This window comes from Cinclus cinclus, chromosome 6, assembly GCF_963662255.1.
Source record: "Cinclus cinclus chromosome 6, bCinCin1.1, whole genome shotgun sequence".
Classification (NCBI taxonomy): Eukaryota; Metazoa; Chordata; class Aves; order Passeriformes; family Cinclidae; genus Cinclus; species Cinclus cinclus.
This window is the reverse complement of record NC_085051.1, coordinates 13,512,485-13,528,875: the sequence shown is the minus strand read 5'-3', so window position 1 is coordinate 13,528,875 and position 16,391 is coordinate 13,512,485. Positions and strand designations below refer to the sequence as shown.

The 16,391-nt window shown below is 36.9% G+C and overlaps 1 protein-coding gene across 6 annotated transcripts in view; it reads left to right on the top strand.

Annotated features, from left to right (window-relative positions):
* Positions 1-328: 328 nt before the first annotated feature.
* The window catches only part of SOX6 (SRY-box transcription factor 6), a 260,249-nt gene continuing 244,186 nt past the window's right edge, over positions 329-16,391 (top strand). For 3 of the 6 annotated variants that reach the window (XM_062494967.1, XM_062494965.1, XM_062494966.1), the window contains exon 1: positions 331-894. The gene's annotated coding sequence lies outside the window, so the exon portion shown is untranslated. Of the gene's footprint in view, positions 895-16,391 lie in introns of all 6 variants that reach the window. The other 3 variants (XM_062494968.1, XM_062494969.1, XM_062494970.1) reach the window with 2 other exon arrangements.

Here is a 16,391-nt window from a genome sequence, read left to right as displayed (position 1 = left end):
TAGATGAGCATTTCCAGAATGTTCCACGTTCTTATGAGTTTTCTGAACTCTTTTGCCAGGTTTGTTTTATAATCTTTTTGCTCATTTCACAACAGAACTGCCAGAGCTGTATTGAATTTTCATGAAACTGATAACATATATGTAATTTATAACACATATATGTAACTACTATAACACTTGAAAATAAAAATTATATATAATTTTTAGGTATCCCGTCTTAAACTGTTCTGACCTCATTTGAACTCCCCTTTTTAGCTATTCTGGGCCTCTCTTATCTCATTTTTACTCCTGGCCACTCTTGCTTTTGCTTTTTGACAACACAGATGGGTGGCCTTGCACAAACTGATAACTGTGGCAATTTCTCAGCACATGATTCACTAATAAAAGATGTTATGTTCAGAATTAGGCAGGCATGTGTCATACTTGCTCACTGGCTGAAGATGAGAGGTCGAGCTGTGGCTTCCTGGGAGTGTGCAGTCGTATGAGCCATTGGACTTTACAGCTCCCAGGTTGTTGATGCATTGTTTTACCAGCAGCTAGGTTAAGTAATTAGAGTCTTTCAGAGAAAGGAAGTCTTGTTTTAAGTGTTTGCAAGCTTTTAGTTTTTTAAAATAATCTATTCTTAATTTTTCTCTTTAGCTTGCTATTTAGTTCTCATCTATGTGCTAGTCTGTGTTTTGTTATTTTTGTATTACAATGAGCCGAAGAGTGTAGGTTGCTTAGTTCAAAATGGGAGCCCTGCAAAGGGTTAACCAGCAGAGAATTACAAATGAACTATCAGGAAAGTTGATTATTAATCCAGCAAGAGAGAAAATATCCTTCCAGTTAGCAAGAATTAGTACCTGAAGAGCTGATAATATTGTTCGGGCTGTCGGTGTGGAATGGCAAAACCAGGTAAGCTAATCATCTTCTCAAAGGAACAAAATCTTTTCTTTCTGTTTTCCATTATAAGAGAGTTTAGTTTTTAAAAGGATCTTTGTTATTTTACTTAAAGTATCAGCATGTGAAACAGCGTATGTTGATCCTCAGTTTCCTCAAATGAATGAAAGAAATTAAACTTGTGTTTACCTTTGGTAAGAAGATACATTTCTAAGCCATATTTCTAAGCTATGATATGTATGTAACTGTGAAATATCATAACAATTCTTTCCTGGTTTGCGGTTAAGTGTGAGAACTGATTACAAAACCTGAAGAGTCCTTTGCAATTGCAAGCTAATATATTACATAAGTCTGTCTTTAGTTGTGCTTGGACATATTGCAGGGGTTTACAGGAACTTTTATGTTACAGAGCTCTTTCATTGAGTCATTATATTTCAGTTTTCACACTGTATGAATGATTTATGTAAGTTTGTTTTGATGTTGTGAACAAATTTTTGTTAGTTAAAAAGCTTCTTTTTTAATTTTTTTTTTTGGTGGGGCTTCAAAAATCTAGGATCTGAGGTTAGAAGGAAATGGATGTTTGGTAAACATACCACTGTGTTTATACAGAGAAATGCAAATGAAAACATTAGGTCAGTTGAATACAATCTCATAATTTTGGTAATTTTGTAAAAACTGAAAGCCCTATCTTGGGAAAACTTTCAAAATTGTGCTCCTGATACTAATAAATAGGCGTGATAAACTTTAATGCCTTTCAGTGTAGTCTTCACTATTTATCTTATTATAGGAATTGTGTGCAATATTTTAAATTATAGTCTACTACTGTGGAAACTAGAAAGTCTGTATTGTAAGCTAGAAAGTCGGTGTACAGCATTTGATAACTTTTCCTAATTGTGTTACTTAAATTAGTAACACTTGAAAAATTCCTGATTTGCTTGTACAATGGAATTCAGTATGAACATGATGCGACTACAATATCTGCCTTGGTGAAAAAAGTTCAGATTTTAGCCTGTCATGTATGAAATAGCCTGAAACCTGAATGAAAGGAATTGTAGTGGTACAAGAAGGAAAATATGGATAAAACTAAAAGCATTCCAAATTTAAAGGCTGAGCTCCTGTCGCAACGTAGTTCTACGGGGAAACTTTTCATGAGACAGAGAGAAAGGAAGAAACCTTTTAATTTTGGGAATGGGATTAAGATATGGCCTCGGGCAAAGGAGAAAGAGAAAGGAAGAAGAGGCAGTGGGGAAAGTGAAAGGGAGAAGTGGCGTGTGACAGCGTCACCGTTTCGCATGTGACTTTGGCCTCCTGGAGCAGAGGGACAGCTGGTGGCCAAGTTCTCTGAAGGGCGTCTCACCATGCTAGCGTAAACTAAAGTCCTAGAATTTGCTGATGATGGTGGCATTTTGGGAGCTATGCTAAATATTCAGATGTACATAGAGGAAAATAACTTATTGAGGCACATTTTAGCTGAGTATTTTAAGGAGAGCGGGGACAACATAAATAATCTGCATTTTTTGAGTTTGAACACCAGCATCTAGGAAATATATAAAGAGCAAGAAACCCAATGATGAAAAAATTATCACACAGGAAATGATATACGTAGAAAAAACAAGATTGTAATTAGTGGAGGAAAGTAAGAAACTGATTAGAGAAATGAAATTTCCCAGATGTTTAAGGAAAAAATGAAAGTTAAATTAGATAAGCTCTTTTAACTAGTATTGGAGAGGAATGCTTCCTTCAGAATGGGAAAGCTAAACTTAAAATTAGAAAAGAGCTGGCAACTTGAGTTTAGCTCAACTGTTTTCCTGCACGAGTGACTCTTTGGAATGCTCTGCTTGGAACATCATCAGGAACAACTAGTATAGAGCTGCTGGGGAAAAAGTAAAACACAAAATGAAACTCTCTGTATCCTTATTTGGAATGATTAAGATGATTATATTACTTATGTGTATACTAACCCACAAATTAGACAAATTGGCTGGATTTTGAAGTAGTACTTCAGGATTTATTGTCTTTCATGTATATGTGTAGTTAACACTTGTGCTCTAGCACTGTACTGGTTCAGTTGGTTCATATTAAAATTAATTATAAGGATTAGTTTATTGACAGAATCCTAAATCATCAAACACTACCTGCAAATGAACAGAAACAGTCCTGAACCCCCTCAGGTATAAACCAGTGTAAAATAGCTGTTGTTATTATTATTATTATTATTAATAATAAAATAAATTGGGATAAATGTAATGTTCTTAGCAAAAGATAGAAAAAAAAGATATCAAGCAGAAACTCTGGGGTTTTTGTGACCATTCCAGTGACTTGTTTCAAAAACACAATAGTGTAACCTGTGAAAAATGTCCCCTTGCAAGGCAGTTTAGCTGGCACCACTGCTTTTTTGCCAGTTCCTGTTCTCAGCTGTGTATTACAGGAAAAAAATGGAGAAAAAAAACACCCCAACTAAAAAAGTTAGATGTGTCTGGAATAGGTTGATAAGAACATCATCTGATTTACTGGAACTAGTTTGACTGAACAGGGTGTTCATGTTAAGTAAAATTGTATTTTCTTCAACGCAGACTGTGTAGATCCCAACCTGTTTAAAGGCTTAATGTTGAGGAGAGATGAAGCTGCAGAGGTCTCTGACTAACTAGTCACACATCTGGAAACACAGCTGCGCTCAGGGGAGGCTGCAGAAGCAGTTAGCCTACAGCAAGCAAGCCAGCCATTCTTGTCACTACATGGTTGGTGCAGTAAGATGAGATGATGTGGAGGGTGGAGCATAAATATCTATATGTTGCTTGATTCTCAACTTTATAAAAATCTGTCAGTAGCCAGGAAGAAGCTTGTCTACACAAACAAATGGCCAAAGAAAAGTTTGGGCCAGGTTATTTTTGTTTCTTGGACCACACCTTGTCTGTGGTGATAGTACTGGGGAGAGAATGTGTTTCACTTCATTAGGAGCTCAGTGAAGCTATATGGATAACACTGAAGTGTTTTATAAGATTCAGTGTAAAGCTGCAGAGTTCAAGGAAGCTCATGTCTTATTAGCTATGGCTAAGGTCAGTTATCCACACAATGAGGGGGAAACTCTTTCATAAACAAGTAGATAAATATGGTGCAGGTGGTGCCTAGTCTTGCTTCAGGCTGTAGTATTACCAAAAGAGCTCACAAAAACTCCAGCTTCTACGGAGTGCTTATGGAGCATCAGCAGCATGGAGTGGTCAGATACAAAATTAAAAGGTTGTATCATGGGAAAAGGACAAATTCAGGGCATTTTCATGGCTTTGCATACAGGTGTCTACCTCTACAAGATATTAAGGAGAGAGTATAGAATCATTAGAACTCTCATTCTCCAAGAAAATAAATTGTAAAATGCTAGGGCTAAAAAACCAGATTGAACATACTTCATCTAAACATCTGAATAAAACCAGCCTAGTATCTTGTGGGTTTTGCTTTCTGAAACTCCGTAGTGTTCTATGTGTTTCAAAAAAGCAGGTTAGATACACGGGTGTTTATCAGCACTTGATCCGTGTCTCATAACAGAGGAAAATCATATAAGACTTCATTTTGGCTTTGGGGCTATAGCTTTATTGTCTTATGGAAAATAATTATATTTTTGACTGCTGCAAAAAGAGAAGAGCTTGAAGAGTTAATTGAATCACATGCTGTTAAAGGAAAACATTTTATTTCCTATTTTTTTCTCAACTGAAGTAGGAGTTACATGTGTTCCTTATTACACCCAACATATCCCAGTAGTTTTTTAAAAAGACATACTCATGAAGCACTGTATTCTCAAAGACTTGTTATTTTCAGCTACTAAATCCTGGAGCATTCAAACGTGTCATTTTTTTACCTTCTGAATAGAGTTCTGTGGCTGTAGAGGATGATAGAACATAACATCCACAGAACTATAAAATGTCATCTCCTGCCTGTCTTTACTACACAGGATTTGGGTGTATTTTTATAGATGGCAGAAGAAAATCTGCTGGCATTTCTTTCAAAGATAGCACAAATCAATGTTGGTGTAGTTATTCATTATTCTGTGGTCTTTAGGCCAAATGTTTTAATGGTAGTAAAAACAAACAAAACAATCAACAAGGACAGAACCCACAGCAGATTTACTTTAACTGTAATCACCCAAGTTTGTGAGAGCCAAAGGACAGCAAACTGAGTGTTTTCCCACAAATGGGTCTCTTTTATGGACTGGGCTGATGATGTGCAGGTGTTCAGTGTTGGAGGCAAACAGGGGTATTCAGAACAAAGTGGAGACTTTTTCAGGGCACTTTCTGCTTCAATAGGTCAAACAAGCAAAAGCAAACTCCATGGTGCTGGGAGAAGGCCAAAGCTGGGCACTTCAGCTGCACATCCTTATGGCATTTCTACCTCTGAACAGGAATGGATAAAGTAAAAAATATATAACAGTCTGTCTGCTGTCTAATAGTTTATGCTCATGTGCAAGCTTCCTGGTATTTTACATGTGTTTAAACCTCAGTGAGCATTGCAGTTGCCAGATCCTAATTTTTTTTTTTTTCAATTTTTTTTTAAAGCAAAGTTTTCATCAGGACTGTGATTGTCTAGTTCCAAGTTAAAGAATTGTTCTACTTCCATATGAACTTGGATTTTGAAAAAAAAAAAAACCCACATGTAAAAGCATACACCCCACCTTTTGCATGAAAAATGTGAGCTAAATCACAAGTATACTTGTTCTTGCTTTACCAGGGTAGGCTTTTAGTATTTATTGAGGTAATATATATGGTTTACCAGTGTTTATACTGAAGCTTTCTTTTCTGTGGTTCTTCAATAGACTGCTTTTCCTTTGAAAAAAGTGTTTTTGGGACGTTGTTGATTCATCTTTCTACTTCCCCCATCAGCTGAAGTCTGTTTAACACTATTACCACCTTAGAGAGCACAGTGTTGAGAGAAAACAAAGTAGCTGCTGGTCACCCCGTGACAACTGTCTGGTAAACCTGATTACTAACCTAGAGCGTTGTTTAATTTAAAGGCCAAATAAAACCCTGCAGGAGAGAAACATTGTTTTGTTCTAAATGCCTATTAGGAAGGGAGCTGCTGTGTGGTAAGCAGCAGAATAATAAGCCTCCCTGGCTTGTCGGGGTTCAGATCTAGGCATTCAATGCATACTCGCCGAGACTTCCTATTGCAAAGAAAGAGCTAAGTTTTGGAATTGATGTCTAAGTCAATTAAAACAATAATCGGTAATAGCAGCTTTGTGTTTCTGGGGGGATCAGAGTCTGCTTTGAGCTGTGCAGATACGGGTCTAAAGATAGTGTACAGACTTCATTAGGGTTATTCTCTTCTGCACCTTGCATCTGTGGCATGGAATCCAGACTTACTGGGTCCTCTGTCTCCTGCTATCTTCTTTTAGCTGGTTTGTTTACTTTGAAAGCAAAGAAAGGAATGAATAAAGTGGCTACTTCATCTACTAGTATCACTAATAATTTCTGCATTGTATGAGAAATGTCACTTTCCCATTTTCCTAAACTGAAGTTTTCAGGGAATAAATTGGAAAGAGAGCTCTGTGCCAGCAAATAAATTACTGAGCCTTTTTATAAATGTTTTTTTTTACCCTGTCATACAATTCATTATCCTTTAAGGGTGTAATCAACATGCCTTAGGTCACAGATGATCATATTAGTTGTAGAAATTTTAATTCATCAGGGGTGGTGATCTGATTTTACTTCCTTAGCTCCAGCAGTGAAGCAACAATTTCAGTACAAAAAATGTACCAGTATGGTAAAATAAGTCTTCAAAAATTATTAGAACTACACAAAATGGGTTGACTGATACCAACCAAATCTAGAGAAACTGAATCACACAGTAAGCAATTGAAAGAAAAAAATGTTTGTTGTTAAAAATATATTGCTTTGTGAACATGTAATACTGTTTTTTGAACCAGAGTGGGAATAGATCCCTGCTTTAGAAAATTTGTGAGCAAGCATTATATAAATTACTGTAGTTCTCACTGCTAACAATCAGGATAGTGAATTCCATCCATATTATGTATAGGTGTGTCAGTCTAAACAACATATAATTATGTACAGGTTAGAGAACTTTTACCTCCATATTTATGTATCCGTGTACGTAAGCCTGCACACAAATACATACCTACGTGGGCACAAGTCCATTTCATCCATTACTTATTCTGCCTATGCAAACACATGGGTGAACATATATATATATATGTATCTAATGGTCATGTATGTACATGTGCACAGTAAAACCCTACACGATTTTCACACTAATATTTGGTACAAAGCTTCACATTTCCTTAAAAATACTCTCTTCCATATAATTCTACTTTCAGAGATGACAATCTGTAATTTAGAGGACTAATATACTGTAAGCAAAAATTATTGAGAATTACTTGATAATATTGGGAGTAGATGAGAGTGCTTATGATTCTTCCAGGCCATTGGTATCAGTTTTATGTGTGTAATGCATGGGGCAGTTCTAGCATAGCAATGGGCCTGTGGCCATCCCTGTGTTCTACCTTGCACTTTTAGGATTTCTATTATTTAGCAAATAGAGAATTGGACATTGTACATGTTTAATTATTAGCTAAGATATTATTCAAGTTGTGTTTAGAGATTATAGAGATGCTATCAATATTTTTGCCAATTAAAAAAATATTTTAATTTTTTTTAGAAAGATTTCAGGAGAAAAATGTTTAAAAAATACCTTTCTGGCAATATATGTTGTAGTCCATGAAAGGTTTGTCTCTCCTCATTTGTGTAGTAGTCTGGAACATAATTCCTTTTCTCATTGTTTCTGTTACAGTCCTCTGTAGAATCCATCATCTTATAATGCGATATTATATTGTGAAAACTGAAAATTAACCTAATCAAAATAGCTTTCAGATGCTTAATTAAATTTGTGTTTGCTAGAAAATAGTTTTTTAATAGCTTTGTTTTTTACAAGCAAGTATTAGTTCCGTTTTCTAGTATTCATCCTACTTTGCTGATCAGATTCTTTAATCATAAGAAGTGTTTATCACTTTTCTGTCCCATAAAAGGTAATAAGGTACATATACTTTACAGCTTGAACCCATAAGAAATGTTTTCTTAAATCCTTGAAGTCAGTGGACAAGTGATTAACCCCAAAAGTTGCACCAATATTTTTAATAACATTACCACTGACAGCTTTATTTTAATGATAAGATTATTTAGGGATTTTTGACATACAATTTAAGAAAGCACTTGTTCTCATTATGTGGTGTCACAGAGTTTTTGTGGAATTGCTGGGATTTGTGTGTGATTGGTAGAGATTTGCTATTGGCTTGAGAGTATCAATATTGAAATACTAAGCACTTGAACATTTGTGTTCAGTGGTGACCTGAGAATTGTGGGCTAGTAATAAGAGGCCGAAAAAAAATGGGGGCTTTTTTCCCATTTTGGTTTCAACAGCTTTATCCCCACCTAAAATCTTTGAAAACTGTCAGTAATTTACTCTTCCTGGCAGATGATTGTGGACTCATTGGTGATGTTTTGCTGGCTTTGCCATTTTAGTTTTTATATAATCTTTCCTTTTTTTCTCTTCAGTGCTATTTAATGCCATTGTCATAGCTGAAGAGCCAAGTCTCTCTCAAGTCCATGGAGTAGTATTAATTTAATTTCATTAAACCTCATAAAGACCATTAAACTTCATACAGGCACCTGCACTTTGCTTATAAATTAGGCATCAAATTGCATGGTCAGACAAGTAATTTTCATAATTTAGAAATAATAATGGATCAAGACTTTTAATGCATTGTTTTGTTGCCTTATGGCTTTGGATAATGTCAATTTTTCTCTCTGCTCTGCTGCAAACATGGCATAGTTACCCGACCTTTGTTATCCTATTGTTCTGGTTTATAGGTTGATAACCATTCTGTGAGCTATGAGGTGTGGACCTGCCCCTGCTGCATTCCCTGAACTAAAGAGAAAAAGAAAAACAAGAAAGAAAGGAAAAAAGGGACCCCCCCTTCCACTAACCATTAAATTGTAGGGTGATCTGGAGATAAAAGCAGAATCTCTTTTTTGCTTTTCAAATATTTGCTTGGCCTTCAAAAGGTATTTGCCTTTTGTGTTTACATTGGATTTATTTTTTTGGCCTACATGCAGAAAGAGAATGATACATTAAAGAATAATGGACAATAGTGAGGAAAATGTTCTCAGTTTCCTCATCTAGCCTGTATTTTCTAATTTAGGTTTATTTTCAAAATCTTGTCTACTTCTATTTAAATAGAAACTGCTGAGTGTTGTAAAGGGTTGCAAATGTGAAAGTATCAGATGAAGTATAATACAAGAAGATTATCTACAGGTTGGCAGGCCGTAATAAGAGTTGGCAAAGTGCCATTTTCCGCAATGAACCTTTGGGACCTCTGTGTGTGGCAGAACAATGTAAGGCTCCAAAAGCCAGTGATCTGTCACTTGCAGGAGTGCTTTCTGCTGTTCCTGAGAGAGGCAGGCGAGGTTTGTCTCCATAAAGTTGTATAAACCTTCACCAAGGCAAAAGGAAAGATGCTTTGGCTGAGAGTTGATGTCTGTGTCATATCATCGATTCTTTCCGTCTGGATGGCATTAGAGCTTCCTTGGAACCTGCATTGCCTGTTGTGGATTTACCTGAAACAGTGGGGTTTAGGCAGGTTTGTATAAAATATAATTTAATTAAAAACCCCACACTCAAGGGGAGGACCACTTTGTGACAATTGCCTGTTCCAAGTTTATTGTTTTTGTTGCTCAAGTCAGTCCCTTTGTTGTTTTACACACAATTACTGAATCATCAAAAGCTTGTGATTTTGCTAGAGTGAAGTCATGAGATGGAGATATTTCCATATCTTCTTTCTGTAATGTTTAATATTTTTGATGCTACTAACTTAAACGTGACCCAATGATTTATTTGAAGCATCTTGATTAACTTGCTTTGAAAACATGGGCATTTTTAATAGATAAAAATATATTTCACCACATGTATGTCATAAAGCTCTTAGTATGTTACAGTTTGTGAAAATTACAGTCAGTTAATAATGTGTCAGCTCCCCACTGTGTGCTTCATAGGATACTGAATGGGTGTTACAAGATTTATTTGCTGGATTTTGCAGGTTTTCTGTAGCGTGTCAGATGCCTTGCTGATTGCTTGGTGAAGCCTGGAGCATGAGCTCCCTCCTGCAATGTTTACTTTAGGTCAATCTACATTTGCTTAAAAGTATGACAGGATTAAAATCAGATCACCTCCTTGGAGCTTTCCTAAAAGCCTGGATACTCTTTAGTGAGACTGTTTTGTGTAATTTAGATTAACACTTATGTGGGAAGAACAATTTACTTCATAGGTCTTAGAATTACAGGGAATGATTTGGTAATAAAATGTGTATTGTAATGTTGCTAAAGTAATAATAATATTACAAATAATTTATATGCTACTCTGGGATTTTGAAGGGGGGATAAGGAGTTCTTTATTGACATTGTTCATAATGCAATTACTAGGATTCTTTCTCCTTTTAAAGCTTTCATTCTTATGTATTTCCTTGACCTGTTCATGTCTTCTAATTCCTTCATTCATAGAGAGAATCAACTTGGCCTTGTTGATATAGTGTTATTTTACACCTGAAAACTTAGAAAGTGGGAATGCTCAGTTAAGTTTTGAGTTCTTTTAATTAATTATCTTTCTAGTGTCTTTCTGGTGATTTTTTTTTTTTTTCTTGCTGGAAATACATTCAAGCATTTCTGTTTAAATCCTTCCATTCATGTCCTGCAGTGTGGGCAGCCTTCAAGTTTAGTTGAAACGTGCAGAAATACCTGTTTTCAAAAAATATAAAATCCTGAACACAATTGATGTCTGGGATTAAAATTGCAGGAGTGTCAAGGTGGCAGGCAATCTGGGCAATGCATAGGTGGTGTCTGTGGTGTTCCATTGAACTACCATATAGAATGTTGTATCAGGAAAATGTGGTTTAAAATGGATGAGTAAATTTTTGTGTGACTTCAAAAGCATCAAGCACCAACTTGTATAGCATTTGGATTTAATAGGCAAAAAAATCAAAAGGAGTTTAGAAAAAAGAAATTGTGTGAGCTGATTTAGGATTTGAGGCTCTTGTCTGATGCTAATAAAGGTTTCTGATGTCATTCTTTATGTAGCTATAATGTACACTACAGAAATAATTTGTATAATGTGTGCTTGCGTGTTCTATTTTGAATGAGGTATATGTTTATAATTTCTGGCTTTCAGATTTAAATCTGTGAACACAGCAAGAGCTCAATGAGTTCTGATAATAATAGTCCTGTAATGCAGAAATCCTGAGAACTTCCTTGCAAATAGAAGGAGTCATTCATCTCACAAAAGGGGTAGAGAAAGAAACTTGCCAGAGTTGCAAAGAATCATTTCTGCAAGGGTCACACAGAATAGATTAGACCATAATCAAAATAATTTGGGGACATCTTACGATTTTGAGAGCGGTAGTTAAAAAGGAGCTTTGGGAATGGATGTTTTGAGAAGTGTATTTCAGATCTACCACTTTGTCCATATTTCTATCTCATGTGCCTTAAACCAAGCTTATTAAGAAACATAGGCTTTAAGTCCCTGTCTGGTTTCTACTGAGGCCATATATCAGGAGAGTAAGGCTCTTTTCCAGGTAATTACTGGGAGAATTATAACCCCTGTTTTCTTTCTGTTTCTCTTTCCCACTTTGTGTGTAACTACGTGTACAAAGTAGAGTGGTAGAAATTTTTAGAATTAATATGGAACAAAACTTATATTTTAAACCTTGTTGTCTTTTTATTTGCAACTTCTCCAAATTTCTTCTTCATTTAAAATTTACCTTTCTTCCCTGCCTTGTAAAAACATATTTATTTTGTGTTGGTTTATTTGGAAATATTAGAGCACTTAGGGCAGAGTTATGGAGATATCATATAGAGTGTTTCTTGCATGCAGAATGAAATGGTCATTTCCCTTCTGTCCTGAACTTTCCCATCTTTTATATATTTGGTTGCAATTATATTTCATTGTGGAAGGTGTTTGCCACAAACATGCTGAACGAGCACACTGCTGGGGTACCTTAAAAGGGCCCTGTGGTTCTGCAGAGAGCAATATGAGCTGATAACACATTTCTGTCTTTCTAGCTCAAAACTGGGAATGCTTGAAATACTAAGTTTGCATCTGGTCGTTTTCATAAAGTTTCTGGCAAATCTAGATGAGGCATTCCCAAAATCTTCTCATAGTATGTTACCATACTGGAATATTTCCTGTTCAAACTTTCAGTTGGTGTCAGGTGACAAATTTCTGGTAGGTGCTGGGCAGATATTTGGCCCATCAGGCACCTTAACCTGTCTTTCAGTGCTTTAAGCTTAACCTGGTCTCTGGGCTGGATTTCAAGAGAAATCCATCCCTCTTTTCCTCCCCATGCCCCAGAACGCAGTGCATAGTAAAGCCACCTGGGAGAGGCCCAGGCATCTTTTGACCCTGCCATTCAGAAGGAGGATGAGTGGGAAGCACTCCACAGCCTCAGGTGCCCTCTAGAAAGGTCTGGTTGTGCCAAGGCTGTTAGAGCTGGTGATGACTGCAGTGGGAACTAGGGCGAAGTGTGGACCCATTCCCACGGGTGAACCACGAGGTATGCCTAGTAAAGCTGCACCTTAAAATATCTTGAGTGAAATCCTGATTCTGCTGAAGTCACTGGGTACTTAGGCATTAATTTTATGTCAGCAAGGATTTCACCAGTATTTTTATTTTGCAGCTGTAGAGGGGGGGAAGCCTGAACCAAGATGAATGTGACTTCATGTTGTGAAATAGATTCTCCGCTAGTTTTATCCTTGCCTTCTTCCCATCTGAATAACTGTAAATGATGTTCTCTGTTAATGTGTGTACTTTGTCTAAATTGCATTTATTTTTCTTTTGACATATATATCATTTTACTATTAATCATCCCCTTGTGCTCTTTACTGTACAAAGACACTGTTGTGCTGATGGAACATATTTAATCTTTGGTATGTTGTATTTTATTTCTATTGTTGCTTTCCCATTTCTTTATGGAAAATCTTTCTTTATTGACTCTTAAATCATGGGTTAAGCCCTTATTGAAAACATGTTCTGTATGTACTTCTTGTGAGTGAAAGAAGTTCTTTTGAGGTTATAGGCTAGGCTTATACAAATACTTCACTCTACAGTTAAAATTCTGAAGTCTCCTCTATGTTATCTAAAACTAGAAATATACCCATTTACTCAGCAGCACATCATAAAAGAGATGCATACTATGTTCTTGTCTGTCAGTGCCTTAAGTCATCACTCTACAACCTTTTTTAAATTCTCTTTTTATTGAAACCAAGAAACAAAACAAAGACAAAAAAAGGCAAAACCAACATCAATTACATGTCAACACGACATCAAACAGCATAATATATCAGAAAAATAAATGTATGATCTGGTGACTCAATGATTTCTGTCCATATGGCATTTACAGAGGGGTAAAGGAAAGGCAAATAGCTACACATCTGTATTGGGGAAAATGTCCAATATAAAATTGGCCATTGTGACAGCATCAAAAAGCTCTCAGCTGAGATTACTTGGAAATAAATAATATGTAGAAGAGGAAGAGAGGTTCCAACAGTCTTGCTTTTATATATATTTAACGTTTTGTGCAATGAGAGTTGTGCAGGTATAAATCTTGGTGTAAAAAGATTACTTTAAGGATGGATATGTTCTGCTTGCTAATGCTAGGTCCAGGTTTATAGATGGATGTGTGGTACAGCTGCATGCAGAGTGATGCAAAAATACAATGAGAAAAAAAAATCTCTGAAAATAAATGTCACTATCTGGTGAAACTATTAAAATGAATACTGACTCCAAGTCTATTTGTATATTTGCTGAAGGACATATGAAAAAGCCTCTTTGTAAAAGTGCTAAACACATGAAAACCACTGAGAATCAGTTAAGCCCCTAAAATAATAATCTGGGAATTCCATTCATTATTATAGCAAAGGGCAACATAACTTTATGGTAAGTAGGGAAGGGTGGGAGAGAGGTGAGACTGTGGGGGTGGGAACTAGAGAAAGAAAACCCAGAAAGATCCAGAATCAAACACAGCCTCTGTTATTTGAATTTGTTGTTCATTTTCAATGGAGTGATAACTGGAACAGCTCAGCCTGAACTGCCTGGCTCGACGTTCTAAGGAACTTGGATGTGTTTCACAGCTTACATCTGGACAACAGGGCACAGGGAAAAAAAAGGCACAAGGATGGATCACATTCTCTTTGCACAGTTAGGGCTTGAATCTAATATATAATAAATGTATGTGAAAGAAAGATATATACACATAGACACATACATTTATGTATATACACACATGTGCTCATGTGTGTATAAATCCGGATTCGCAAAGGATTTATCCTCTTTTTTTTTTTTTTTTTTTTTTTTTTTTGTTAGGCTCAGTTCACAGATCTATGTTCTGTCTCTTCAGAGTCAATAGAAGTTACCTTCTGGAATTTATTTTTCTTTTTTTTTTTTTTTTTTCCTTACCCAAGCTGACTATTTATTCAGTGCTATCTGAGATCTCTTTTTGTTAATCTTATTACAAGTACAGCTATAGGCCTCAAAGGAGGTGATAAGTGACCCATTGGACCTGGAAATGATGCATTCTGTGAGAGCAGAGAATACGTAATGAACTCCTTATCTTATCTCTTAGATCAGTGATAACTTCAGTGAGACCACTTGGTCAACATTGTACATCTCGCTCTATGGCCATGTCTCCCCAAAGCGGTGACAAGCGGTTGCCCAGTGCGTGCAACGTGGCTTCTGTGGATGGCAGAGCACAGCATAGTGCAGCACAGAGCCTGTGGGGAGCACAGCTCCTGAGGGCAAAATAGCAGCACATGGAAACCTCAAGGGAAATTTAAGAAGGGACAGCGTGAGTGTGTGCGCGTTGAAGTCTGAAGGCAGAGAGCTATGAGGGCTATGTGGAACATTTCCTGGAGCTTACCACTCATAAACATGGCAGGATTGTCAGCCCTGCAGTGTCCATCCCTTCCCTCTGGGCCCCTGCCAGTGCCCCTGTGCCCGTCAGGCGCTGCATCCCATGCTCACAGCATCCTCCTCTTGGTGTTCTAGCACTTTGCAGCCCCACGTTCTCTCCAGCGAGGAAGGACTTGCCAGTATCCCTCTACACCGTCTCCCAGGTGCTTGGGTGTCAAAGTCCAGAGGACAAGGGGAGCTCCATTTCTGCTGTTTCCGTTTTGCTCTTGTTGCTTCAGGTTGCTAAAGGCAGGGAGTGTAAACTAACTTAATCTTTTATTTGTACACTCATTTGTTTTGAGTGAGCCAACAGTAAACCACCTACTGTCATATCCCACAATTCATTGAAATGGTGCGTATAGAATACACCTGTAAATAACAACCTATTCCTTTGTTTCCCTGTTCTATTGTGATTTCATTGCAAGATTTATTTTTTCAAAACTGGGCTCATTCCATTCTCCTATACGGAAAATCCCCACTGCCACTGAAACATTTTGGCATATTAAGTGTCACATATTAAAACCTTTACAGGCAGCTGGCATCTCCTCATTTGCCTCATCCAGACAGAGATCAGTCCCTGTCTGTGGTCAGCACAAGTGAAATGCAGCCTTTTCTGGAGCAGGTTGGCAGCGCTGATGTATAGACATGGTTCCAAAGGAGTGTGTAGAAGCAGCATCACAACCCGTAGGGACCGACCCATCCTGGTGCAGAGAGAGAACTTCAGACTTTAACACTTCCTTCCAAACTACTCCAAAACCTCTTTAGTGTGAAAGTGTCTCTCTTGGAAGCATAAAAGATTTAATTCTTTTGCTTCAGGCAGGACTTTTAAACCTAATACTTATATAAGTAAACTGTCCCATCTAGTTCTCACATTAACTTATAATGCCACACTGGCAGGCTTATTGGTTATATTCTGGGTGTGTGAAACATGCAGCTGCTGGTGATGGGCTGGCAGGCTGACATGGGCTGAGGTAACATTAGCAGCAAGATGGATTTTGGTTCTGACTGCTGCCTTAAGGGAAATTCCTGAAAATACTTCTCTTATGTATTTACTGCAAGAAGTCAGTTTTTTACATGTTTGGGTATCAGTGTGATATTTCCACATTTCATTGTGTTTCATGTTTTTGTGCAATGAGATGAAGTACTGTGATGCTGACAATATAGGAATAAAAGCCTGGGTGGCATTTTGCAATGAAAATGAGAAGGGTTTTGTTTTTTTTTTTCCCAATTTAAGTTAGCATGAGACACAAGAACATACGTCTCCACTCTTTCAAGGAATTTATAAAGTTGGCAATGATGTGGTTGTAGTACTATGCCACAGTTGCCTTTTGATTGCTTCATTAGCATTATGCAAATATTTCTGTCAATTTTTGAACAAGATGCGTTTGGGGTGAAAAGCCTTACCATGTGGACAGGAAAACTTTGCACAAAATGTAGATTTAACACCCTCTTGACTCCAAACTTTCAAGAATAATTGTCTTTTTATTTTGCTTTGTAAACAGACACATTTGAACATAAAA